The sequence below is a fragment of the Canis lupus genome, chromosome 2 (genome assembly GCF_048164855.1).
Source record: "Canis lupus baileyi chromosome 2, mCanLup2.hap1, whole genome shotgun sequence".
In the NCBI taxonomy this organism is placed as follows: domain Eukaryota; kingdom Metazoa; phylum Chordata; class Mammalia; order Carnivora; family Canidae; genus Canis; species Canis lupus.
The window spans coordinates 77936732-77963124 of record NC_132839.1 but is presented as its reverse complement, the minus strand read 5'-3'; the positions used below and the strand labels follow the sequence as shown (position 1 = coordinate 77963124).

At 34.0% G+C, this 26393-nt stretch overlaps 1 long non-coding RNA gene across 1 annotated transcript; it reads left to right on the top strand.

Annotated features, from left to right (window-relative positions):
* The first annotated feature begins 238 nt into the window (after window positions 1-238).
* Window positions 239-24776, top strand: LOC140622428 (uncharacterized). Its single transcript, XR_012022197.1, has 6 exons — window positions 239-287; window positions 3865-3920; window positions 11186-11302; window positions 12295-12369; window positions 16728-16828; window positions 24189-24776. It is a non-coding gene; the product is annotated as an uncharacterized lncRNA (long non-coding RNA).
* Window positions 24777-26393: the final 1617 nt, after the last annotated feature.

Below are 26393 nucleotides of genomic sequence, written 5' to 3'. Positions count from 1 at the left end.
AAACCACCAAGGAGCCAACACCAATGCAAACACATGAGGGTATTACAAGCTCGAGATGGGTCCAAGTATACCCCACACAGCGGAGCAGGGACTTGGACCCTGAGGTGGGTTCCAGATTAGTTTTATGGGCTGGTCTAGGGGATTTTTAGAAGGGGGGGAGGAATTTCTCAAATTCTGTTTACATTCTGATATGGGGCTTTCAAGGGCATTAAGCTTTGTTCTCATTCTAATATGGAACTTTCTAGGACCTTAAGCTGTAAGCTGTTTTTTCCTGTAACTGAAGCAAGGTAAATATCAGCTCTTATTTACAGGGGCCTGGGATGGCAGTACTTGTCCTAATGCTGAACTTAAGGTGGAATGGCCTTAATTTTCTCGGCCTCCACAACAGCACGAGGAAGGGATTATTAAAGGCTGGTAACTAGGTAATTTCATCTTTAGCTATACTTGTATGATAAATACATTCAAACTTACATGTTTCAGTATTGTTTCTCCCTGACAGTATAAAGTTTACATCCCATCATCTATTCAATAACTATGAATTTATTTGACATTAAATAGACAACTCAAACTTAGCACGTCCAAAACTGATCTCAGGAATATCTCTCCTCTTTTAAAGACCTCCTTCCAATCTTCTAGTTTTTGGCCAAAAGCTTCAGAGTTAAATTTAATACATCTATTTTATACTTCACATCTAATCCAATAGCCAATGTGCTTCAAGATGCTACCTCTGAAACGTATTCAGTATATGACCACTCCTCACTATCTTCAAAGTTCCCACCCTTGTCCAAACTTCCTATATTGTTCTCCTAACAGAAAATAAAATAAAAGTTAGAAATAGCTTTTTAACTAGTTTTAATACCTGCATCCCTGTCAAACCTGAAGCCTGGTGGCTATACAACAGCTGGAATGATTCTTTTAAAATAACTAATATCTTGTCACTCTTCTCCTGAAATCTTATGACAGCTTTCCATTTCACTCAAAATAAAACCTGGACTCATTAATATGATTTAAAAGCCTCCCAAGATAAACACCAAGTTATCCTGCTCTCTTTACCTGCCACCATTCTCAACCTCATTCATTTCACTCCAAACACAGTGGCCTCAATTCTATTCCTCAAACACTTAAGGTCTGCAATGGCCTTTATCTCATGATCTCACATTTCCAGTTTCCCATATTAGAAGCTTTCTTCCCCATCACTTTACTTCCTATTGATCCCCTTACTTCCTTTTGATCCCCTTATTTCCTTTATCCTTGGCTCACATGCCGACTTATGAGTAGCCTATTGTGGCAACATTATTCAACATATAACCCATGCTCTCTTCATTTTCAAACTGAATTTCTAGCTTTATTTATCTTAATAACAATTATTGCTACCTTAGATTTATGAAATAATATTTTTAAGAATACAAGTCTATTAAAGATAGTACTTTGACTTTTAGTCCTTACCACTTTATTGCTGTGTTCAGATACTACAAACAGTAAATCCTCAAAGAATATTTTTTGACTTATTGAATGTTGAACGTGAAGCTCTTAAATTCTGCCAAATTAGATCATAGAATAAATTTGAACTTTCTAATGACTCATTCATCTTAATAATATATGATTATCATCATTTTTATAGAAATGTTAATAATGATTTCCACATATAAAATAATATATAAACATTCTTCAATTCTCCCCCCCTGCCCCACATCATCTTGACATTGGACTTCTGTTTGCTAGAGGTGTATCTTGTCCTTGCAGGGAAGAATGAGAGTATATCAGGATGTCCAATTACTGTGCCTGCCTCTTTAGGAGGCAGCTGCAAAAACGGTATCCTCTGCACTTTGTGGATCCTTCTAAGCTGCTCATGTGCACTTTCACTTGGACCACAGAAGGTCATGAGTGACTTTGAATATATCAATATTTCCATTCCAGGATCTTATAATACTCCAGGATAGTAATTTACTATTATTCCATTTCCCATACTACATTGTCAAAAAATAGTAATTTACAACTTATACAAGGAGGTAAAATCATATCTGGGCTATATTCCAGTAATACTATGGCAGTGATCTATAAATAACCCAAACTTTAGTATTAATGAACCTTTCAGATTACGAAATAACCATTGAAATATCAGAGTCAAAACATATTTACTTAAGCATATATGTCAACATTCCAATTCTCAAATATCTAAATTGGTGTCATAAGGAATTAAAATCCATAATTTACCTACACAATTGTTTATAATATCACTTCCAAAGACTATTAACCAAGAGTTTCATCAAAAAACCACATACATGGGACCTGTGGTTATAGCAGGAGAATTACAGTCACAAAGAGCTGCCTGTGAATGAATGTGTATTTCATTATTAGATTATGTGGCCACACATATATTTCATGCACCCAATTCAGCTTTTATCAGAAATGAAATGTTTTGTTCCACATCTAACTTACATTTTTTCTTTCTCAGTTTGTTTTCAACATATATAAGGACAATGTGTGTGTGTGAGAGAGAAAGAGAGAGAAAGAACGTGTGTGTACTGTATGTGTGTGCGTGTCACACTTTTCATATATAAATGTGATGGGAACCATTAAGAACTTTGGGAGTCAAATCATTAACTTCCTGCTTTGTGAATTTACCTTTTTTAGTCCAGAGGGGTCTAGTCTCCTATTGGTGCCAACATTAAAATGAAATAAACATTCCTTTACAAGTCATCACAATGTCAAAGAATTAGAGACCCGCAAATAATCTTCTTCCTTAGTATGACTCTTACTAGTTCCTGAAAATATTTTAAACTTAAAGAGGCAAGTCAGGGATGCCTGGGTGGCTCAGCAGTTGAGCATCTGCCCTTAGCTCAAGGTGTGATCCTGGAGTCCTGGGATCGAGTCCTGCATTGGGCTCTCTGCATGGAGCCTGCTTCTCCTCCCTCTACCCATGTCTCTGCCTCTGTCTCTGTGTCTCTCATGAATAAATAAATAAAATATAAAAAAAAATAAATACACAAGTGAAATTGCAAGAATTCAAATCAGATTATATTTATCATATTTAAAACCATTTATACATATCAAATGAAATTTCTATGGGTAAGCCCACCTCAAAGTTGTGGTACCTACTTGTACAATCTGTTTATCTCATCTACAAAAAGGACTAGATCAAATAATAATGCATCAATTTTAGAAAACCAGGGTATTCTTATCTATATGGCTTCAAAAAGGAAGAGACATTAACTTCATTAAGAACTATATTAATTCATCCAAAGAGCATTTAGTAATTTTTATAAGTAATTTACTCAGGCAGCTTTTAAAGACATTCATAACACAAGTTTGCCTCTCTTGTAATTTACCAGATGAATATGTCTTAGGATTTCAAGCAAATATAACTTATTTTTATTAGTCAGAGATGGCATAAAGTCATGCCATCTACTTACTTATGTGCAGACTAATGAGTTTTATGCATTGAATAAGTAATCAATACAGAATATTCAATTTGGCTCAGCTTTTTTGGTGAAAATGAAGTAGTGCTGTTCAGATTATTTATTTTCCTTTCAAAAAGTCATTTTCTATAATAGAAAAGCCATCCATGAGTGTGATTTTCACTTCTGCCTATGGGATTATCATTATGAATGATGTGGTAAAAGATTTAGATTGAGCTATAACTGAGAGATAATGTTTTTCTTTTATTCTGCAATTGAAAAATGGTATCTTGATTTTTTTTTTTGAGAAGTAGTTAATGACCAGTGTGCTAGTACTATAAAAATTTGGTTATGCCCTTCACTTTTTTAAACTATGAAATTAATCTATTACTAATCATTTATAAATCAGCAAAGTAATCAATACTAGTTAATGCAATGCTAAAATTGACATTAATCACTTTTTCAGAGACAGACTCTTCTGGTCCCATCTTAGAATTAAAATTGTAATGCAGTCCCTATTTGGTAAGTATGTTAATATTTGCTTCTGTATCAGTAAAATATTTATTTTATTTTTCTCCCAAATCAACTCAGGAAACAATGTGGACAGAACCCAATGCCCTAAAAGCCACATGTGTTAAAATTGTAGGAATTTTTTTAAAAGCCTGGCTGGTCATGCAGATTAATTTTACATAGAAGGTAACACACAGTGCATATTCATCTGCCAGTAATTACATAGATTTGTTCACAGTGCACTTCTTATGTGCATTTTCCTATGCAGTTTCAAATAACTTCCCTGCTCACATTACCTTTGTATATCTAAATTTATTGTAGGTGCAGCATAGAGCCCCACTGTGGAAGTTAGAAATAGAAAAAAAAAAAAAAATATATATATATACTTAGAATCCTGGAGACAGGTCCTTTTAATTTTTTTTTTCCTGACATTGTCAGAATAGCCTATTTTGTGCTTTTCATTCAGTTCTAGGAAAGATTTTTCTCATGGAGTGTAGAACTACTGGTACAGGGAAGCTTGAAGTCTTCATTTAAAGACCCACAGATGCATTGAATCAAGATCATTAAAGTGATTAGTCTGGTTTTTGTAAAGTAGTCTGTCTTCCCAGCATTTATCAGAATCATTGTCTCAGAGAGGACACTAAAAATATTGGTTAAATAAAGTTTAGTTTGAAAATAGTCAAAACAGAAGAGGAAAAGTAGTATACATATATTTCTGAGTGAAGTGTTTAGATTGGGAGAGTAAGTCTTCAAATGTTTAAAGGATTAATAGAGCAGAACCTAGAGTATGTCTTTATAGATGGTATAACTAGGACTGATGAAAGGAAGCAGAGAGACAAATTTTAGACCAATGCTAACAAGAATTCTTTAGTTCTATTGCCATAAACAACATTAACTATTATGTTTCCTGATATTCAGAAATGGCCAAAAAAAAAAAAAAAAGCATAAGTGGTAAATGTAGCCATCAGTTATAAATTTTATTGATATGGTTCAGTTCTTGAATTGGTAGGGGATAGAAGAAATTATGAATCAGATCCCATTTATTTTCCAGACTCTATGATTCCAGATGGTTCATAAGGCAAAATTAGTATAACATAATCTTTGAAGTAAGTTGCAAGTTATAAGATCCTTTTAACTAGTGTGAGGTGCGATGACGTCAAAGAAAACTTAGATTCTGGAGCTGTGTTCCTGGAATTCCAAAATGAGCTCCACCACTTCCTAAGTTTCATGTTGGACAAATACTTTAATATTTTTATGTCTCTATTTTCTCCACAAAAATTAAATAGGACCTACTCCCTATTTTTGTGAGAATCAAATGAAGTGATCTTCATAAAATATTTAGCACCTACTAAACAGAAAATAAATGTTAATAATTATTAACTTTAAATTCTAAATAATATTTATGTGTCCCCTGTCATCTTCAAATGCCAATTTTGCAGTCACAATTTTCAACGGAGCTCTCTTTATTAAATAGTCCATTAAATCTATAAGCTTTCTGTTCTCTTCATTGAGAAACTTCCTCAAAGATTGATCTACAGTCTCTGTTTCTATTCCTCACTTCTCTCTAATATTTTAACAGTTAAGTTTACATTTAAGTTGTTTTCTATCCCTAAATTTTAATATTTCTATCCCTAAATTTTAATATTTTATTTCTATTCACTTCCACCTATTTTCCAATTTTCTTTATGATTTATTCTTTTCCTGTTAATTGTTTAGAAGCATGTTGCTGTCAAATATTTGGGTGGTTTTTAGATTTCTTGTTTTTATTGACTTTTATTTTCAGTCTATTGTGTTCAAAAAACATACTCTCCACATTTTAATCACATATAAGTTTGTCACAATTTGCTTTGTGGCCCAATATATGGTCTAAATTAGTAAAACTATCATAAATCCTCAAAAAGAGAATGTGCATATAGTAGTCAGTAAGGTAGTCTATTAACTATCAACATATTTGGGATAGCTGATACTTGGCTTATATTTCTTAAGACAATTTTTAAAAATCTAGTTCTATCAATGCTTGTATAAGGACACTGAATTCTCTAGATATGCATGTTAAATTGTAATTAGTCCATGTATATTAGGCATTATGTATTTATGTTTATTATGGGTTCCTGATGAATTACCTATTTACTGTTACAAAAATACCACTCAGGAATATCCAAAAGGAAGAGTTGCATAGGATAAAGTATGTGGGAAGGGGCATGGACTTTCCATGCCTCTCTGGGCATATGACCGTATTAGCACCTTGATGTGTTCACCAGCCCAGAAGCTTTCTCAATCTCTTTAGTTAGTTTTTTTTAATGGAGGCTTTATTATTTAAGCATGATTAAATCATGCACCATTAGTGATTAACTATATTTACAACCCCTCTCTTATCCCCAGAGATCAGGGAGTGGTGCTGAAAATTCCACCCCTCTATCCCTAGGGTTTGTTCCTTCTAGCAACTAATCATTCTAAATCTACCCAGCAGTCCCAGGGAATGTCCATTAGCATACAAAAAGACACTTGTCAACTCAGACTCTCCAAGGGTTTTAGGAACTATGTGCCAGGAAAAGGGAAGGGAAGTCAAAGGTATATTTCTTGTATCATAAAGGGCCTTTTGAACACTCACTTCAATGCCATATAGGTGGTAATACCTTCCAAGGCTGTGACAAGATTCTCCAGAAGGTTCTAAATCACTGTCTGATTATGTGGTGCTATTTCTCTAATAGCCCAGATTCACAGGTTCAGGAATTAAGGAGGGGAAGTAAGATTAGCACCACTCACAATTACCCCTAGTGACCCATTCCCCAAAATTTTGCTTCTGGCCTCTAAAACCTTATACTCTGTGGATCTAAAGACCTGAGCTCCAAAAGGAAGAGCACGTCTACCAGGAGACACAACAGTTCCACTGAACTGAAAATTTAGACTGCCACCCAGCTACTTAAGTCCTTGTGCCTCTGAATCAACAAAGAAGGAAGTTACTGTGCTGGCAGGTAGAAGTAATCCTCACTACTAGGGAAATCAGGCTACTGCACAAAGGAGTTAAGAGTGTACCTAGAATATAGGAAATCTAAGGTATCTCTGAGCATTACCACACTCTGTGATTGAAGTCAATGGAAAACTGCTGCAATCCAATCCAGGCTGGACTACTAAAAGCCCAGACCCTTTAGGAATGAAGGTTTGGGTCACCTCACCAGGTAAAGAACCATGACTAGCTGAGGTGCTTTCTTAAAGTGAAGGGGAAATGGAATGATACTGGAAAAAGAATTATGATTACCAGCTACATCTATGTGACCTGTTACAGAAACAAGGATTGTTAATTGTCATAAGTTATTTTCTCCTTAATTTGTTATAAATATGCTTGTGTATGTGTGTGTGGTATGCATGTGTATGTATGTGTATGTCTGAGAGAGAGACAGAGAGAGAGAGAGATTTTTTATCCCTTTATTATATAACATAAAACGTATTGACTTTGTATCATAGTATTTAAGTTATGAGATATCAAGAAAAGTAAACATCATCCAAGGACTTTGCCTCCTCTTACAGGGAAGCGTTAATGCATTTTCAGTTCTTTTCAGGATAGTTGTATCATATCAGATGGAAGAATGGCCTTGCTATTGTTTTTTGGAAATTAGCATCATTTAAGGAAATCCATGTGTCATATTGATGAGAGGTATACTTGTGATGGTTAGTTTTTTGTCAACTTGGCTGGCACTCACTTTGAAATTTTTCTTTTCTTAGGTTCTAAGTTTCTTTGGGCAATACTGAGGAAGATATAGCAAAATAGAAAAGGATGCATAAGCCCTATTCTATACATTATATGAACTTGGAAAACCATTTAAAATATTTGAACCTTAGTTTCTTCATATGTTATATGAAAATAATTAGGCCGATGCAGCAGATTGTTCTAAGGATTAGTATAAATTGGTAGGCATATCTATAAAACTTGGTTTATATTTAGCATGCAATTTCACACCATGTAGTAACTCTAAAGATGCCAGATCTTCAAAAGAGAGTTAGATATAACTAAAAACAATCAAACAAACAACAAAGTACTCCACATTTCTCCAATAAACATCTGACTACTTTGCTTAGTTAATGAACAAGGAACCACTTAAATTTACTTATATTTGAATACTTCACCTATCAAAGGAGTCATATGTTGACTAAGATTCTGGAATATTGTGTAAGTTCTTTTTTATAAGTTCTTTCCCCAACTTGGAATAGTAAGATTTAAAAGAAAGGCATTATCAGTAACTTTTGTTTTTTGACACATTGAGGTTGGCAAGCTTCAATGAGTAAAACTAAGACCCACAAGCAAAAAGAAAAGATGGTATACAATTTCAGTAACATCTGACATGTTGGTTCTGCTTTTATTTGAGACTAAAGTATATCTCTGAGAGGTATTTATTTTTTTAACTCCTCTTTGTATCCTATGAATACTAAATGATTTCTCTCAAACTATGAATGCTAAAATTAAGCAAAAACAAAATAGAGAAGGAAGGTGTTTGACCCAGTATAATTGCTCTGCTGAATGAATCAGAAATACACACACACACACACACACACACACACACCTACACACACACTTATTTTCCTCTAATGAAAGCACAGGCATTATGTTTGGAAACATAATGTAGACTTCTCATTTGACAGTGCATATGGAAAAGTAGATGTTGGATTATTCTGTGCTAAGTACAGACCATGCAAAATTCTGAGAAATTAGTTAATCCTGTAGAGTTTTTATTTTTGCTTCTCAATCATTTATCATGCAGAATCTAAAAAGTGAAACAAAATAACAAAGAAATAGATCCATGAATACCGAGAACAAACTGATGACTGTAAGAGGGTAGTGGTGTGGGAGGGATGGGCAAAATGGGTGAAGTTGCAGTGGCAGGTATATGCTTCCAGGTATGGAATGAATGCATCACAGGGATAAAAGATACAGAATAAGAAATACAGTCAATGATATTGTAATGGTGTTGTATGGTGACAGATGGGAGCTACACTTGTGAACATAGTATAATGTATAGAGTTGCTGAATCACTATGTTATATACTTGAAACTAGTGTAACATAGTGTGTCAACTATACTCAATTAGAAAAAAAAAAAATTTCACATACCAGAAATTCAAACCATTCCATGTTTAGAGACAATTTCTCTTCTTAATGATATCTTCAGGACATAACACAATGTCTGGCATACAGTAATATTTCAACATATATTGTCAGTATGTAGTTAAATACATCATATGTTGTAAGGAAAGGAGTCCATGCAGCAACACATAAATAGTGTTTGAGAAGTTATATGGGGTCTAGAACTAGATTCTATGGTCTTTGATTGTCCTTCCTATTACCAATGTTTGAATAAATGTATCAGAATCAATGTCTTTCTCAGGTAACCTCAATGGTAACAAATTTATAGTTGTCTCAGACGCTTATGCATAAGTGGCTATATAGGTATTCGAGTTCATTCTTTACCCTATATGAGCAATCCTCAAAATATCAAGCATGTTGGTAATCTCCCTTCCTTCATAACTAAGGAACTTGGTATATAACATCAAATCTTGGAATAGCAGGATCCCTGGGTGGCGCAGCGGTTTAGCACCTGCCTTTGGCCCAGGGCGCGATCCTGGAGACCTGGGATCGAATCCCACGTCGGGCTCCTGGTGCATGGAGCCTGCTTCTCCCTCTGCTTATGTCTCTGCCTCTCTCTCTCTCTCTCTCTCTGTGTGTGACTATCATAAATCAATTAAAAAAATTTAAAAAAAAGTCTTGGAATAGCATTCAGAGAATCTCAGAGGAAAGCATTAATTTCTAGTTAAAAGAATGGCTAGACATTTTAGTAAGTCACAGAACATAAGTGGTTAATCCAGGCTGAGTGGTGGTGTGCAAGCATTCCTTGGGGGCACATGACACGTGGAACTGATGGATGCCAAGTTATTTTCTTATCTTAAATTATAAAACTGCCAAACATCCAAATAAGTGGAGAATATTTTTTTAAATATTTTTTTAATTTTTTTTTTAATTATGATAGTTCACACAGAGAGAGAGAGAGAGGCAGAGACACAGGCAGAGGGAGAAGCAGGCTCCATGCACCAGGAGCCTGACGTGGGATTCGATCCCAGGTCTCCAGGATCGCGCCCTGGGCCAAAGGCAGGCGCTAAACCGCTGCGCCACCCAGGGATCCCCAGTGGAGAATATTTAAAATATCTATTACATGATCTCAACTTTCATTTATTAGTACAGTGTTCACTTGAGGCATTCTTAAATTTTGGGCTAATTTTGAGATCTCAAGTTTCTGAAATGTCCCCTTATTGATGAGGTTCAAACTGAGCCAACTTTTATTTTCAGACCCCATCTTTATTTTTATTTTTCCTAGTTCTTGTCTTCCAACATTACAAAATAGGCCTATCTTTTTTTTTAATACCATCTTTAATCCAATGAAGTAGATATCACGTCTTTTTTTAAGTATAATTTTGTGACTCAATTAGCTGAAAGACTCTAGCTCTGAAATAAACAACTCAGTTCTTAAATTTGTTTTGGAATAGGGTGGTATGCATTAAATTTAAAAATTCTGAACAATTGAACTTTGTTGTGTATAAAAAATAATCTTAATATAATGTGCAAGATTTTGGCTTTTCCTCTATGGCTTCATGCCAAAAATATTAAGGTAGAGGAAGCCATGTTAATCACAAATAATCTCTTATGAAGAATTTTGATCTTCCTGATATATATTCTTTTAATAAAATTTTATTCAGCTCTCCAAAGAGATAGAGATAATAAGTCTTAACATTTATATTTATTCTGTCAGAATACCTGAGGATTCTTTAGATGACTGGTCTTATTTTGACAGGTTCTTAAAATTTTTCTTTTATGCACCCATTGGCCATCATCAAAATTTCATGAAATCCAAATGTCAGAGTTGGCTGTGGATTTATTTAGAGTAAAGAAGAAAGAAAAGTAACGTGGAGCTGAAGAATATATCAGCATGTGCTGTGTCTGAAGGAGAAGGTATGAATTGAAGAAAAAATTCACCTGGCCAAATGCATCTCTGAGCTCAACTCATTCTTGTTGAAAGGTCCAGGGTATTTTGAGTCACACTGTGGTATATGCTTCACTAAGGTAGAGAGGTGAAATATTTGTTTTGTTCTGTAAGATACTTATTCTGTCCAACTCTTCATCTTTTGCCAGAAAATCTGAATGCCTATAGTCTATAGTGGAGCCTCAATAAGTAGACTTCCTTTTAGAAACAATCATTTAATTCAACTACTGGCTCTTAATCATTACTTTCAGCAGCTAGTTCTGGAAAAAAATAAATTTTTGAACATGGGGTTGCAGTGGAGACTTTGGGAAATTTTTCCCACCAAAAACAGAAGGATGAAGAAGCCCACTGGATGCTTCCTGAAATAGGTACCATGTTTCCCATAAATTAAACACTATTCTCACTACTCTTCGTTATTAACCCTAAGAGACCTACTGATTGTTTAAAGACTAGAGCTGGAGGAAATCTGTTCCTGTGAAACAAGAAGAGAGCTTTAATGACGCCAGTCAACAGAGCCTCTGAGCTTCACTTATGCTAATAACATTTGTTTAGAAATAAAAGGTTTGTTTAGAAAAGCCCCAGTTGTGTTGCCTGCAATCAAATATAAATCTCAAAACAGTTTTAGCTAAATTGATATATCTGCATATTATTGCTAAGAAGTTTGGGTGCTTGAGGGGTGACCTACCTCCCTGAGATTTCTTAGGGCTTATGGACTTAATGCCTGAGCTGTTCACTTCAATACAAGTCACCTGGGCAGAATCTGCAGGCAAGCAGGTGTGGAGTAAACTCTATAACCACAAAATGGATGCCTCATGAGACCTGGGGCATCATCTTGACTGCCATCAAGAACCTGTATGGTTTCCCTTCTAGGCTGGTTCAAGTAGCTGAGGTGGAATATGAATTGGAAAAAAAAAAAAAAAAGAAGAATTGTATTATATTTGAGAATCATTCATAGTATTACAATATCTACTGTTTAAATCTATGTACATTTTTATTTGTATAAATTATTTTCAAAAAGAAGTCTCTATCATCACCATAAAGTTAAATGCAAAGTCATTATCAGTTAATATAAGATGCAGAAGTTTAAGCTAATGGTACCTTTTGACAATGAGCACCCTTAAAATTTTAATAGACTGATAATCTACTGGTAGAACTAGTCTACCGTTAAGTTATATGTGGTCATACCCATGCCCACAGTAGACTTTTCTACACATCACTATTTGTTTATTTATTTTATTTTATTTTATTTTATTTTATTTTATTTTATTTTATTTTATTTTATTTTATTATTTTATTTTATTTTATTTTATTTTATTTATTATTTATTTTTATTTTATTTTTATTTTATTTTATGAAACAGGATTTGGCTTGATACTGGTAGCTGATAAAAATTAAATCTCTACCCATGGAAGACTACAAGACTATGAAACCTAAAGTGAGTAATATCTATTCCACCAAACCATAAATTTGTAGGTGCTAAGTAGCCATTCATTGGTAAGGGAAAGTGGAAAATGTGTCAGGTCTGAGAGTGTTCCGAAAACACAAGTTCTTTCTTTAGCAGGTGGTCTCTGCTCAGGACATACTGTCTTTATATTGTTGCCTCTCCCTCCATCTATACTTATTAATTTACAGAGACTCTTCTTTCTAGATCCAAAGATAAAAGAAGAAAAAGTATTGATTTGCTGCTGCTACATTAATACCCTAATCAGGGGTTGCTAAGGAAGATAGGAAATCTCTCTATGGGCATAACTTTAAAGAGCATATCTTAGGTTTTCCTTTGAATGGATGGAGACATAAGTGAGGTAAAGACCTAAATAGTTAGGTCTTTTGTTTAAATGTCTAATTGTTTAAAAGTTGATCACAATCACCAGGAACTTTGAAATAAGTACGATTGGAAACGTGAAAATTAATAAAGATAAACCTCACTAAAGTGGAATCTAGAAGGGGGAGCCCTATCACTCAATGCCAGTTACAGGAAGAATTGTCCGTTACAGAGCCTAACAGAAGAATCATCAACAGGAAAAATGATCAGTTGTTGGCTCTAACAGGAAAAGATATACACTGAATCTTCCCTAAGAAATCAAATACCCCTGCAACTCACTCACCAATGAAAACCATAATCACCCTGAATTTTTGCTTCTCTCCAATGGATTTTCATTCAAAACAACTCCTTCCAACATCATTTTTCTTCCGCATAAAATCGTGTTCCTCTCCTTTACTTGTTGGATTTGTCTATGGTTTTGCAAATAGCTTGCAAATCATGGACTTCAATTTACTATTCTCCAATAAACCCACTTTTGCTGGTAAAATGACTGACTGCTTTATATTTAACAGAAGATTGCAAAGAGCAGAATCCTAGTCCCTCCCCAGGCAGCTGGATCCCAACAGCAGAAGATTTTGCAAGTCAGGGCCCCTGGTAGTTCAGTAATATTTTTGAGCTTCCAGCGTATTGTTTCTTGTTTTAAATAACCTTTTCATTTTTGTTTTCCTGATAAAATGCTGACAAACATGTAGGAATAAAGATATTTCCATCAACAGAAGAGAATTCTATGGCTAGCTCCTTTCTCAGTTCTCTGAAGATTGTCCTCCTAAACTCAGCATCTGAATCCAGGGCCCTTTACAGATTAGATCTCCCGGTTCTGTCATTCTGTGATGTCATCTAGCCAGGGAGCAGAGATATTTCACCAATTATGCCCAAAAGTAGTGGAGGTCAACTTCTCATATTCCAGTATTATTTACATGGGAAATATAGAGCTATACATAGGTGTACTACTTGTTTAGAACTGTTATCACTGAGGTATGCATAGCTCAAATAGTACACAACTTGTATTTCCCCTGGTTGTATATAACAAACACATTAAAACCATAAAACTCACAGAGATGAAGCCTGAATTTGAATATTAAAATAATAAGCCTAGTGAAAAACTTTTTAAAGAGTGTGTGAACTTGATTTTCTTGGAAAATACAAAAATTGAATTTTTTATATTGAAAGTAAAATAACAGAGACATTACCTTCATCCTATCCCTGATACAAATCAGAGAAAATAATCAGTAAGAAAGCAGTATTTGATGGACTTTAGGTAAGACATTTAAGCTTTATGCCATAGACTGTAGCTGTCCTAACCATTCAACAGGGTTCTGATAAGCGCATAACATGAGAAAAAGTATTTTTAAGAGTAGATATTTTACTTTAGGAATATTAAGAAATATCAATGGATATTTCTGGATCTCACATATAGAGTTCATAACTATAGCCTTAAAATACTAAGTTTAATACAATATCAGTTCTACTGTCCTTCACATTAGTTTACCATCTCTTCCCACCAATCCTTGCCCCATCTCCCACATACATACTTACTTGGCTTCTTTAGGATCTCTTAAGTTAAATATATGATTTTGGATCTGATACTTTGTGTATATATAATAAAGGATTAATATTAATATTTATTTGCATGTAATTTTAAATATTTATATAAATATATACTTAGGAACTTTACAGGAATCATTAACACCAAACTTCTGAGATGGTAAAGGATTCTGCATTTGTACAGACCCAGCTTAATCCATTCATGCTCGGCTTTTTCAGAAATCAGAGCCACATCCTACCCCATTTCCCCCATCACTAAGCTTGTCTCCCTCCATCACTAAGTCATTCCCATTCTCTCTCCTTTACCACCTATATGACTTCAAAAATGATTTTTTTAAGTGGCATCTGTATTTGATTCCTCTGTTGAACAAGAATAACCATTTTTTCTGGTCGTTGCGTAAAAAGAAGTTAAGCATGTATTAACAGTAAGCTTTATATTGTGACTAGGTACATTGAAAGTCTTTTTGGAAGCAGAAAAACTGTTCTGTTTTGGGGAAAAGGAAGCAAAAACTATACTTTTTTTTTTTTTTAACCAGAGAAGAAAAATAATTCTTATCAAGTTGGAACCTAATTGCTTTTACTCTTGTATTGCTATGTCCAAATGAGAGCAGAGATTTCAAGTTCACTGTTCACAGATGAAGAACAACTTTGTTGCCTTCAGAAAAATAAAGCAAGATTGGAAGATTATTTAACTACTGAATTCAAGCAGTAAATTGGCAGTCATAATTACTGACAAAATCTCATTATAATAAACATTAAAATCTTGACTACAAGATTCTTGTTACCATGGATTTTCAGCTTGTGAGTTATTTTGTTATGCAGCAAATTCTATGATAATAGAATGAAATAATGACTTGTACTATGGAATGAACTATGTGCATGTCCATAAAACTCCGTGTACCTCAGAATTCCATTGCATCTACAACGTTCCATAAGCCAACTCACACTATAAATTTAAAGAAAAGAATTTTGAAAAAAAAGTTTGTTGTAGTATATTAAAATTTGTTGAATTTTGGTGAGATGCTTATTGTATAAAGTTAAAACTTTTCAGTTATTTCGAAAATGTGTTTCAATCATTCTGAATAATTTAACCTCTAAGAGTAATAGAGGTCAGTGAAACTTTGAAAAAACGATGATGCTGCTTAGTGAAGATGTTAGCTCTTCAGAGTTAGGCAGGCCATTCATCAGTGAACAGAAAGGGCAGAGGTTAATTAAACCTTTGGTTTAGAAAAAGAAAGTAAAAATTATTTACAGTATTAATTTACTCACTCAGGTTATCTCTTTAGGGATTGGTAGTAAATCCTCAGCCAGCTACTCAAAGGAGTCAGTATTATTGTGTTGGGGACACCATTTACTTATTTATTAAGATGGAACTTAAATAAAATACCCTCTTGCTGTAGGATTCTAATTTGTAGCTGATTATCAAAGACTCTTACCAAGGGTAGAATGACACTCCCCCACCCCATCCCCCACCCCTGCCCACATCCCATGCCACTCTTTCCTATTTGCAAAAAAATAGGTGATGATAAAGGAAAACAGAATAAGAAACTAGTTTCTGCTGTCCCTATTTCCTGGAATAATAACAGGAAGTAGGAGTTAAAGACAAAGATCTTTCCTTATAAAATAAAGTTGATGATACTTCTGTATAGACTAGAATAAACAGATTGGGACAGAATCTACAAATTCATTAAAGGCTCTAATGTTAGGCTTTTCCTGATCTTCATATTAAAATGAAAACTCATGAGATGATAGAATTAAGGCTATCTCATTCAGGCACCAACATTGACAAGCATGAGGTGATTTCTAGTTCTTTTGTAGCTGTGGTTATGGTGGTTCTTTCATCAGCTTTCATACCTACAACAAAGGACAACATAACTCTTCTCTTTGGCAAGTTATATATATTTTTAAAATTTTATTTATTTATTCATGAGACACAGAGAGAGAGAGAGAGTCAGAGACACAGGCAGAGGGAGAAGCAGGGTCCATGCAGGGAGCCCGGTGTAGGACTCAATCCTGTGACTCCAGGATCACACCCTGTGCCCAAAGCAGATGCCCAATGGCTGAACCCCCCAGGCATCCCTCTTGGGCACGTTCTACTGAAAGCTTACTTTTTAAAGCATTTGTCCTCTAATACTTATATGATTTGGTTTAAATTCTTCCCCTGAAGAAAATAAAGTTAACTTTACAACTTGACAAAAATAATTGTTATAATATTAAACATATCAGCCATTTCAAAATTCATCACGTGTTTGAAATAGTAAGAATATTTTTTCAGTTGCCTATGATCTGAGTCACACATTTATGGCATTACATAGGCTGTCTTTCTGGCCTAATTTTACTGTTGGAGTTTAGAAACATTCAAAGCAAAAATGCAAAATATTTAACTTCTGCAAACAGAAAGTAAAATGTTTTTATAAAATATGCAGGATTTCATGAAACTAGTGGAAGTGATATTGAAGAATTGCAAAGCCAATTGCAATGAAGTGATGGTATTTGCAAGCATGATGGCATGATTGGTGCTTCAGAGGTAAATGATCTGGATATTAAGAGTGAATGAAGCTGGTGGGATTAGAAAGTTTGCAAAAATATAAAATATATGTATGTGCTTTAAATTCAAACTTAAATAATACTGTGATAAAACTTGGTAAAGAAAGTTGTACAAAATATTCAATACAATTTATTTCTGTATTAAAGATTTTACTTAAAAGTTTAAGAGCTAAATTTTGTTCTTTTAGTTTTGTTTTCTAGATAAATTATGGAAATAATATTTTTGAGATCAAGCATTATAAGAATACTCAATTATTATTTTATATAGATATACACATTTTGAAATTTTATGAAGATATATATATATATGGAACATTTTTGAATTCTTTATAGCTGGAACTGATTTTTTAAGATAAAATTTTATATTAAATCTAACATAACATTTAAAAAATGTCATTTGTTTAAAACTATGTGGCTAAACCTGAATCCAATGGTCTTAAATCTGGGAAGCTCATGGCACACATTTTTGAAAATAAATCAACAACATTTAATTATATGAGCATAAATTAAACAACACATTTATTTTGCATTATATTTTTTAAATATTTATACTGTTTGCAAGGATGCAATGAACATATCCCATCTAATTGTTGCATATTTCTCTCATTTAAGCCTATGTATAAAATATAAAAATAGAAAATATTTATATCAGCAAAGAGTCTGCTTGAAGATTCTCTTCTTCTGTCCTCACACTTGCACATGCACACACACACACACACACACACACTCTCTCTCTCTCTCAAATAAGTAAATAAATATTAAAAAAAACCCACATATATATCCAGAAAAAATTCAATAAACTGCTTTTTTCAACCATAAACTGCAAGTCACATGCTATAATAGATACTATTAAAAACCAGGTAACAATATCACTAAACGTTTAATTTTAGTTTAATTTTTTAGTTTAATTTTAGTTTAATTTTTAGTTTAATTTTAATACTGCAATTTTTGTCCTTGACAAAATTTTAGGATATGAAACTTTACAACAAATTTGTATAATGACTTTTTCAAAAGCTGTTATAATGCTGCAAATCCATGGATCAATATTTCTGTGAAGAATTGTTCTAGAATAAATATCAGTTTTAAATATTTTAGGGCAGCTCTGGTGGCCCAGCGGTTTGGCGCCACCTTCAGCCCAGGATATGATCCTGGAGACCTGGGATGGAGACCCACATCCGGCTCCCTGCATGGAGCCTGCTTCTCCCTCTGCCTGTGTCTCTGCCTCTCTCTCAGTCTGTCATGAATAAATAAATAAAATTAAAAAAAAAAAAGAAGTAAATATTTTAAACATTGTCTGCCACAGGTTTATCTTATTATATATATTTTTAAGAGTTTAAAAAATTTATTTATTAAAGAGAGATACAGAGAGAGAGAGAGAGAGAGAGGCAGAGACACAGGCAGAGGGAGAAGTAGGCTCCATGCAGGGAGCCTGACGTGGGACTGGATCCCAGGTCTCCAGGATCACTACCCTGGCTGAAGGCAGTGCTAAACCTCTGAACCACTGGGGCTGCCCTTATTATATTTGTAATATATAATAAGGAATCAATAAATACTTATTATTCTCTGTATTTTAACATAATCTCTCAAGCATCATGGATTTTAACTTTAAATTAAAAGGAAAAGAAAAAAAATCTGAAAACAATGATGGACAATGCAGTGATGAAGGAGTGTGGTTTGTGTAGTATGAGCATCCCATTGAGTCTTGGCGTTTATGTACCAGTTCCAACTCTGGCACTAAATATATTATGTGCTTGGGTATTTTGTTTATTTTTCTTATGCTCGTTCGACCTAAATATTCCCTTCTTTGAATCTTTGCTTAATGCATTGTATCAGATTTGATGACTCCTTCCTTTATGATACCCCTAAAGAGCTTTATGATTCTTACTATATTTAATACATTGCTATGCATACATTTGCTTGTGTGTGCTTCTTACATTATTAGATTCCTATTTGAAGTTTCACTTAACACAGTGTGCACAGCCAATGGCACAGTATCTGGCTCACAATTGAGGATCTTTTAGTTATACTGGGTTGACTTAAGTTTTAATGATTAAATGAATACTTAAGCTCGTCATGTATTAACTTCATGAGACCTCTGTAATTATAAAACCGAATAAAAATATCAGAAACCTTGTGAAACATAACAGTTGCCAAAATTCCCATACAGCTCTGTTTTTCAGTATTACTATGTCATTTGACAGTCTCAAGAATTTACAGACACTGAAATAAAGTAGTTCTTAGAGATCTACTCTGATACTGATTCTATTGGCACCGCACATGACTTTTTGGCATTTTTAATTAGTTTATCTCATCTATCTCAAGTTAAATATATTTATCAACAATAGTGGTAGCTTACATTAACCCTGAAGTATTTTGAAACGTATCATTAACAAAAATCAATAGTCAGTCTCTTATGAGATACTGTAGGAGCTGAGGTCAGGCTGCCCAGTGTGGGCCATTTTGGCATGGAGATTATCTTGAGCTGAGGAAATGAAAATACTGCAGGCTCAGAAAAACTTTTGCTCCTCCCTTAACCACAAAGATGAATCTAAATTGGAGGATTTTGCAGAGTAAAGATTATAACCAGAGGTATATTTTATCTGAGTTCTGAGTAACCCATATAAATGGCAGGACAAACATTTATTTACCGAACATTTACTCTTCTTCATCTCCCTGTGAATTGCTTTCCTTCCCTCTGAAGTTCCAGACTTCTATCCCCTTCTCCTTTGTTCAGAATGGCATATATACCACATTTTGCCTGACTATCTTTGAAATTTCCATGTCTGTGTGAATTTGTCATATGTACACTAGTAAATTTTATTTTCCCCTGTTAATATGTCTCACGTCCATTTGATTCTTAGTCCAACTAGAAAGACCTTTGAAGAGACTGGTATTTTTGCTCCTGTACAACATCAAAACAGATTAGTTATATCAAGGGAAATGTCTGGTTTTCACATAGCATCTGATAGCCATACCCATCATGCATTCTTCCCCAACTTCTCACTAAAGTTCCCATGAAGATAAAAAAGAAAGCTAAAATTTTTAGACATTTAAAGCTAAAATTAATTACTTGTAAGATTCCATTATAAGATGAACAAAGTCAATTTGGGAAAAAAAAATACCATCTATAATTTGTCTCATATAAAAGGCTGCACAGTTTACCTCAAAGCAAATAGGTGGAAAGACAGTACCTCCAAAGGGAACTATTTCCTATTATAGAGTACCATAAATAACTAGTCCAGAGAGTCCAGTAAACAACAGAACAGGAAAGCTTGTGGCCTCCCAAAGCTGGTGGATATCACCATATGTACAGACCAAGATAAATAATCTGGGCAAGGGCAGACGCAGGAATAAATCTAGTCATTCCAAGTGCTGCTTATGACAGTTTTGGCAGGAAGCAACGTATTTCAAGTGTCAAAAAAAAAAAAAAAAAAAAAAAAGAGCATGACATTAGGAGTAGATCCTGCCTCGGTACAAAAGGACTGTACTTGCTGACTATCCAGTAGGCCAATGGGGCTAAGGTGGAGAGTGTATCAGTCACCAGGGTAGCTTTTCAAAATACTCATACTTGCACTCATCCATATCTCTAATTTTAGGATACAATAATTTTCAACTTTTATTGTGCATAAGAATCATTGAGAAGAACCTATGGAAAATGTAGACTACAGAATTCATATCTGGAAATTTTCTTTCAGTGACTCTGGGGTGGGTTTCAGAATTTTAATCATAAATTAAAATATTTATTAAGTACCTGCTATGTTCCAGGCATGGCTCTAACTTTCTCTGCCTTCATAGAGGCCAGGAGGAGGTAAGCAGGAACTCTAAACAATAAACAAAGCAAATTGCATATTGTTGAAACTTAATAAGGGCTATGAAAAAAAAATAACAGTATAGCAGGTAAAGGGCTGGAAAAGTCAAAGTGATAGAAATTGCAATAAAAACATGGTGGTTTGGAGTAGATGTCATTGACAAGAGGTGTTTGAGCAATTTGAACATCATACATAAATTATGCAAATGAAGGCTGTCACTGAAGACCGACCCTCCCTTTGGGGTTGGGAGAGGAGACATTTTTTTTTAACCAGGAAATTCTCATAAGCCTCTTCTCCCTTTTCACATTTACCTACTACCTTTTTCAGAACTTTGAAAATGTTATAATTTCATGAAAAAACAGATCAAGTGATCATTTTACTGCAAAAGATAAAGACTCCTAACAAAAAATGTTTTATATAGAAAATCTTGAAAAAATTTTCAAAAAACCTTTTAAAGAGATAGTAAAACAAACGTATAAAATATAATATCTATAAATTTAAAGCAATATATAAATAAGAAGAGATTGGGAAGAATTATTGGAGAAAAAATTACATATAAAAAAGCAATTGGAGGGCAGCCGGGTGGTTCAGTGGTTTAGCGACGCCTTCAGCCCAGGGCATGATCCTGGAGACCTGGGATCGAGTCCCACGTCGGGCTCCCTGCATGGAGCCTGCTTCTCCCTCTGCCTGTGTCTCTGCCTCTCTCTGTGTTTGTGTCTCTCATGAATTTAAAAAAAAAAAAAAAAAAAAAAAAAACCTTTTAAAATAAATAAAGCAATTAGAGAAAAAAATAAAACTTTCTTAACAAATCTAAAATAAAATATTTAAAAAACAGAATTGAGGAATAGTGAAGAAAACAAACCTGAGATATTTTTTAAGACATTGAAGAAAAGGCAAGTGAAATTAAGTATAAAAATATATATATATGACAGATATAATATAGAATATGCTATATCTAATGGAATAGCATGCATCTTTTTTTTTAAGATTTTATTTATTTATTCATGAGAGACACAGAGAGACAGAGAGGCAGAGACACAGGAATTCCATTTGTATTCAAACTATCAATCATCTATAAAAGCAACATAAAATATTCATAACTAAAGGCTTAAAAACATACCATACCTTAATTAAAAACTTCTTATACATATACTTCACAAATCTAAGATATTTCTTAAAAATGAAATAGATAGGGCAGCCCGGGTGGCTCAGCGGTTTAGCGCCCCCTTTAGCCCAGGCGTTATCCTGGAGACCCGGGATCGAGTCCCACATCGGGCTTCCTGCGTGGAGCCTGCTTCTCCCTCTGCCTGTGTCTTTGCCTCTGTGTGTGTGTGTCTCTTATGAATAAATAAATAAAATATTTAAAAAAAATAGATAATTTCACGGCACAAACAATAGAGATGATTTCATTCAAAACCTAAGAAATTCAAATTAAATTAAATCAAAAAAGAAGTATTTTTTTAAAGTTCTAAAATATTGGTCATATTATAGTTGAAAAACTCACTGGAATTACATACACATATTAACACGTTTTATATAAAGTTTTAAAATTTAATTTAATTTAATTTAATTTGTATGATAATATGCTTGCATATTACTTTTTAGTATATTGTATAATAGTATTTTTCCCCATTGGCTCTGTGAATTGTCTCAGTGTTCTTTAATATTTTAATCATTTCCATGAACACATAATTTTATTTATATTCTTGGGATTCTGGGTTTTCTATTTTGTTTCATGAGTCTTATTGTCTGTGAGATCCATACATATGGAAAAATAATGAAATCACAGGTAGCAAAATTTTTGCAAAAACCAATGCCAATGGATTATGTATTTAAATATTTTTCCTCTGTGATGTTTTCATGTTTAAAATTTCCTCAGTGTGGGAATATTCTTTTTAAAAAAAATTGCTTACCAGCTTTATTGGCTATACTACCTTACTAATTATATCTAATTGTGTATGTAAACTAGAGTGTCTATAACAGAAACTCTATTTAATAAATGTTGAAATGTAGCATTACAAATCAAAATTCCTTTCATGCATGCTAGTGTGTGGGGACAAGATTTAAGCTGAAATTTTTAAACTCCTATACTTCTGTGTTGTTTTATTATTTTAAATTATGCTATATTTTTCAACAACTTGCCCGAGGTCAATTCAGTGACATTCCATAAAGCAAACGAAAGATTATTGTCAAATGTTGGTAACAAGGCTTCTTCACCTCTGTTAGGTAACACACGTTTATTGCCCAAACTATCCAGATAATAAATAGCTTTTTATCTTATAGATTTCAGTGGGATGGTCTCTCCCTTTTCATGTTAGTGTATTAGGACCACCCTAGATGCTAGGTTTGCTTGCCAAGTGCTCTGTTTTCTCTTACTATAATTTCCTTTTGCTTGGAAAAATATTCATTTGTTCAATTCATTATTACACTCTTAGAATACAACTGGAAAGCCCTCTCATCCTTAAACTGATAATGACATTACTAATTGACTTATACAATACATGATAGCATTAGAAATCCTAAGATATATATTTTAAAGACCTACCAACAATATAAAAAAAAACAATAAAAATTTCAAATCTAGCTCTGCAGAATTATGGTCCTGCTTCAAATGCTAGCAAGCAAATTCATGTAACTTTCATTTTTCATTTTAATCCTCAATAGGAATCATAGGATTCCTATTTCTTTGGGCATTAGAAAAAAACATTTTAACCTTTGAAAACTGAAAACTTTTGTACATTGGCGAAATAAGGTCTGTGGCCCATATAAACTGGACAGGGCTCTATTTTTTACATCAGCTGTAATGATTGGCATTAATAGGTTCCATGGCTGGCAGCACTGTCAGACGAAGGAAAAATTATGTGAGATGGATGTATGAACGTCCATCCCTCCCAAAATTGAGCACTTGTATCCAGGTCTTGGGAATGTGAGTAGGACCCAGGAAAGAGTCACTGCTGTATTTTACACTGTGTAGGCCCTATAGACCTACTAAAGGGCTAATTTTTCTGTTAGCTTTCTCACTTAAGAGCTCCCAGCTTGTATTTGAAAGTTGCACAGTGTTAAGGCTGCTTTCAGGTATTTGCAAACATGTACCTCTCTAGTGCAATGAGAAATGGCACAAATTAGACAATGATAAATATTCATGGCTATGTTATTTCATTATATAAATTTTCAGGAGTCTTATGGTACCCATCATTGAAGAAACACATGCATTCAGCCCATATAGAAGTCACAATCAGAGACGACAATTGTGCCGGATATAAGCATGCTTATTCTATTATAAACTGGTCCTTTTAAGAAAACAAAACATTGACTCTTACAGTCATACATGCATGCGGGTTGCTGTCTTGATCACTGCCTTGTTCTATTTCCCTTCAGCAAATCATCTCACTGGATCCAGAGTTTTACCTTGATTTAAAGTGAATTATGAAACCTTAGAATAATGAAAAACTAGAACTGGAAGGAAGACTAGTAATGATCTACCTGATACTGTATTTCATGTTATAACTGTTGACCATGATTTTTGACCAGAAAATGGAAGAACCCAGGACATAAAGTATGAGAGGAAGTATAAACACCCAGTGGTATCAACGGCCTGGATGGAATCCCAAGGAGAACAAAGAACAGAGATTTCTGGAGTGATGGGAGATGCTGATCAGAGAGTGAACTACAAAAGATGAAATTACAGCAAGGACACAGAATAATGATGTGTGAAAAACTGAAAGGAGCTAAAATCTTCATAAATATCAACAATATCATGGTGACCAAATCAATAATGGATATAGAGATCCACCTGAGATATTGTCAAGTAAGAGAGAAAGAGCCAATCAATCATTATTGAAAGTAGAAGTGAGAAAACAGCAACACCATAAGGTGATGATCATCCATTCAAGGCATTTAATTATTTGATATAATATTTTTGATCTGTTATAGTCCAGATGTGAAAAAAATCAGTTTCTTATTCCCAAGAGAGTGCAGAACTTATTTGCCAATAACAAACCTGCCAAATTTCTGCCTCAGAGTTCTTGCCATTTTCTTTTTCTTGGAGAGTGTCCTATCTCCTCTGCAATTCTGTATCATTCAACTTGACAATATAACCACCACTAGAATATTTCCCAAATAAATTCTACCATATTCTGAATTTTCTCCTTAGCATTTTGCCATTCACATGTGATTTCTTATTGCTTAAACTTTGCATACGTTAAGTTCTTCAATGTTGATTCAATGTACATCCGAGTTCTTGAACTATTTATCAGCAAGAACTGCCCCCCTCCATGAGCATGTGATTTATTGTGTAAGGCGAATATTTAGCAAATGATGGTTCCCCAGGTCTCCGTGACTTCCAGAAAAATTGGGCCTTTTAGAAAAAAAATCACATAAAATAATATAATCATATGAACTATGAAATGCTATATATTTAACTGAAATTTCTCAATCAGGGATTGTTTTATTATTTTATAGAATCACAAGCTGGAAATAGGGGTTTTGTTTCATCTTCTGTCTTCCTCTCCACTTAAAAAGAGAAAACGTGTGTCATATTTATTTTGTATCCATAATAACTAAAGCAGTACCTGACTAATAGAAGGTATTTAGTAAATAGATGCTGAATAAAGTAAGAAATGACTATATTTTCTAACAGAATTTGCATGTGAGTCTCTGGACAGTGCAGTATAAAAATATTAAGTTACAAGTGTCCCCATTTTCCTACTATTTGATTTTGATACTAGTATATGAAATATAAAATATAGCTAGGTAATGGTTGCAGCGTATTAAGACTGAGAGTAATATCCACCACTTTATTTTTAAAAATTTTTGTAATAGTGGATTTTATTTATACTTTCCTCATTACAAAACAAAACAAAAAATCTTCACACCATTTATTAACAGAGGGTATATTATGTCATATTTAAGAGAATGTGCTAGAGAAGGTGGGGAGATAGGCTAGGTTGAAAGAATGATGAGTTAACACATATAATGTTGGGATGCCTGGGTGGCTCAGCAGGTGAGCGTCTGCCTTTAGCTCTGGGCATGATCCTGGAATTGTGGGATCGAGTCCTACATTCGGCTCCCTGAATGGGACCTGCTTCTCCCTCTGCCTGTGTCTCTGCCTCTCTCCGTGTCTCTCATGAATGAATAAATTAATAAAAAAAAAACACATATAAAATGCTTAGAATAGTTGTCACACAATGACTGATGCATAAATATTAGTTTGATGATCCCTATTCATATTATAAAGTACCTACTGAATATAAAAACAATAAGCTGGATTAGGAAATAAAGCCAAAAATAAATAAGTGATGAAATATAATTAAACCTTGTCTGCATAATTTTGTCTTCTTAGGGAGCTCAAGCTCTATTTATTTACTTGACAGAGAGAGAGAGAGAGAGAGAGAGAGAGAGCAAGCATGACTGGAGGGAGGGGCAGAGAGAGGGAGAGAGGAAGAAGGGAGAAGCAGACTCCCCGCTGAGCATGGAGCTTGGCATGGGGCTCCAACTCACAACCCTGAGATCATAATCTAAGCCCAGATCAAGAGTTGGTCACTTAACAGACTCAGCCACCCAGGTGCCCCGAGAATTTTAGAAAAATATTAAAAGATAATTTTGCTTCTCCTTTCTCTGGCCTAAATTAATGCTCTCATTTGTTAATATAATTTAGATGTATAATATAATTGTATAAACTACTGTTTCATGGCTATCCCTGTCTCTTTGTTTATGCTATGCCTGTTTGCTAATCTG